This window comes from Labeo rohita, unplaced genomic scaffold, assembly GCF_022985175.1.
Source record: "Labeo rohita strain BAU-BD-2019 unplaced genomic scaffold, IGBB_LRoh.1.0 scaffold_637, whole genome shotgun sequence".
Classification (NCBI taxonomy): domain Eukaryota; kingdom Metazoa; phylum Chordata; class Actinopteri; order Cypriniformes; family Cyprinidae; genus Labeo; species Labeo rohita.
Genome location: NW_026129565.1, coordinates 12,933 through 15,743, shown reverse-complemented (window position 1 = coordinate 15,743; position 2,811 = coordinate 12,933). Strand labels below are relative to the sequence as shown.

The 2,811-nt window shown below is 40.7% G+C and overlaps 1 long non-coding RNA gene across 1 annotated transcript in view; it reads left to right on the top strand.

Annotated features, from left to right (window-relative positions):
* The window catches only part of LOC127161397 (uncharacterized), a 17,809-nt gene extending 15,733 nt beyond the window's left edge, over window positions 1-2,076 (top strand). Inside the window, exon 2 of the long non-coding RNA XR_007827024.1 lies at window positions 386-2,076. This is a non-coding gene — a long non-coding RNA (uncharacterized LOC127161397). The remainder of the gene's footprint in view (window positions 1-385) is intronic.
* The last annotated feature ends 735 nt before the right edge of the window (window positions 2,077-2,811 follow it).

The following is a 2,811-nucleotide window of genomic DNA, read 5'->3' as shown; positions in this document are numbered from 1 at the left end:
GAATGAGGCAATAGCACAAGTAGGTGAATTTTTGGGTATCGACATAAGAACACACTGCGCCTACTCACCGCGTAGCGGGGGCGGCGTGGAACGCCACAACCAAACCCTGAAAAATAAATTGGCAAAATGTTGTGAGGAGACTGGACTCACATGGGTGAAAGCACTGCCGATCATTCTCATGTACATGAGAATGAGAAAGCGAGTGAGATCAAATCTAAGCCCGTACGAAATTTTGTTCGGTAGACCACCACATGTGGGCCTAGAAGGGGGAAAACAACCGCTGCCATCCACAGAACTGTGTGAACATGACATGCTGAGTTACTGCAAAGAAATGTCTTCTCTGTTGTCCAATATTTGTGTGCAGGTAAAAGCAGCGCAACAAAAGGTTGCAGAGAAACCCCTACACGCCTTTAAACCAGGGGACTTCGTGGTGATACGTGACTTCAGGCGAAAGAGCTGGAGGGCAAAAAGGTGGCGGGGACCGTTCCAGGTGCTTCTGACCACGCATACAGCTGTAAAAGTGGCAGAAAGGGCGACGTGGGTGCACGCCAGCCACTGCAGGAGAGTTCCATCAACAACCCAGGAGGGGGAGCGGGAGCGAGCACAAGATAACAGCCAGCAGTAGCCAGGAGAGAGCGTAAACACCAGACACATCAGTGTGGAAGCAAGCAACAGAGAAAAGGAGGGGAGCTAATCTAACTTGTGAATTGCAAAGGCTTCCATGTGCAAAATCTGGGGGAGTATGCAAAATGTTGGGTACATCATGTTGTTTCCATATTCCAGATTACAGTGACAACGTCACCAACATAATAGCACACATGAGAATGGCCGTAAAAGAGCCTGAAAAGGGCCATGCAAATGGAATGGTGGACAACCCTCTGGGGAGGTTGGGGTTATTGGATTTGTACTACTGTATTGCCAATGATTGGTGCAGGCCTTTTGCTGCTACTGTGTTTACCGTGCATTTTGCAGTTCATTTCCAGCTCAGTACAGAGACTGGTGACCTCTAGCGTCTCACCGAAGATGGTGAAGCTACATGTCGGCAATGAAAATGTGGTGATAGGGTTTGACTTAGAGAAAACAATTGATGATGATGATAGCAGCAGCGGAGCCTACAGTGAAATTTAATTAAGGAAAACAAAAGAATAAGACAAATGACGAAACTTCACGAGGGGAAGGGTTTGCCTGTCTTTATGTCTATGACTATACTGTATGCTTTGCTAACAAAAGGGGGATCCCAAACAAAAAGCCTTAGCATATTCGACTTTTTTTTTCAAAAACTTAAGAGAATGATCATTTATGCGAAAGTCAGAAATGAAGAGTATAAATGTGATGCAATAACTTGAGTTTTCCTATATTTTGGTATTATGAGTTACAAGAGTAATAGCAAGTAAACAAGATACATAATCATAGAAGTGCGTAATCAGTAGTGATGATAGTTTTGAGTTGTATAAGTAACATTTCTGTTTGGTGTCTGTGAGGTGACTGAGGGTCTGACACATGTCAGGAATGCAATAACAGTGCTTATTCGTTTAGCCCGGCTTCCAGAAAACAAATGTGAAGATGTGTTTGATTTTATGATTTGCATGTTAGTAGACAATTGAGAATGTGTAACATGGTAATGAATTTTTGATGACTAGTGATCAATGAATGATAAAAAGGGGGAAATTGTTGGGGAAAATTCATTTATGGGTGATTTTTGCATGCTTACGTGACAAACTTGTGTGTAAGGTGTGGGGAAAACAGCAGGTGGTAAAGTGCTGATCAGACTCCTGGGTAAAAAAGGGCCTCTGTGCCTTATAGGGAACAACTGGGAACTGGGGACCCCACGTCCGCCATGAAGCTGACCCCAGGGGTCAGAGAAAGCATAAATATGTATAGGGAATGCTGAGAAGGGATGATCTATAGAGTTGTTTTTGCAGGTTTTCTTTCCTTATATGACAGCACGGGCTGTTTTTAGTATGTAACCAGAGATATAAAGCGGAGACGATAACTCCCTCCTTTGTCACACTCGGCAGGGCGCTGTATCTGTTTGACTGTGAACCTTTCTTGCAAGAAATAAACCTTTAAAACGCAGCTGCGCAATTTGTCTTTATTGATCGAGAGCCTCAAGCAAAGATTTTTGCCACAACAATTTGTAATACATATCACTATTCTTCCACAATGATTCTGAAAAACAAAATAACATGTAATTTACTAGAGTTTAAAGTAAAAACGACTGCAGTCTATTTATAAAAAACAATATTTAACGAATTGATGAAAAAGTAAGTTAAACAAATGGTTCAATGACTTGCTCATAAAAATTTTACTTTTGTCATTCCTGAACGAATCAACGTTTTTGAATAAATCCCATTTTAAGTCTCTTGTCTCCACCTGCTGGCATATGTTGTAACTGATACAATCTTTATTAAGGTGATTTGATCGCTTCTGTAGACAGCAGTGTTTATCCGAAATATTATCTTGTATTCCAGTACTTCTGTGAAAGTTTGTAATCCAGAAATAAGGATACAAACGACTTTGTAAAGATGTTTGATATAACATTACGTAAACTGCTCTCTCTATATCAGCGCGAGTGCAGTTTTGAATGTAACTCAGAGTGTCATAATTTGGGCTTTAATAGACGTTTAATCTTGTGATTTATGAATAAGATTGCGTGTGTGATTGAATCAAACTCAAAGACAGTAGGCTATAGGACAGTAAATTTATGACGCGGCAATGGTTTATCTGTGTTCTTCGCCATCTGCATTTCATAGTAATAAAGTATAATTATAATTAATTGACTAGCCATTATTACCGTATAAAATATATTAT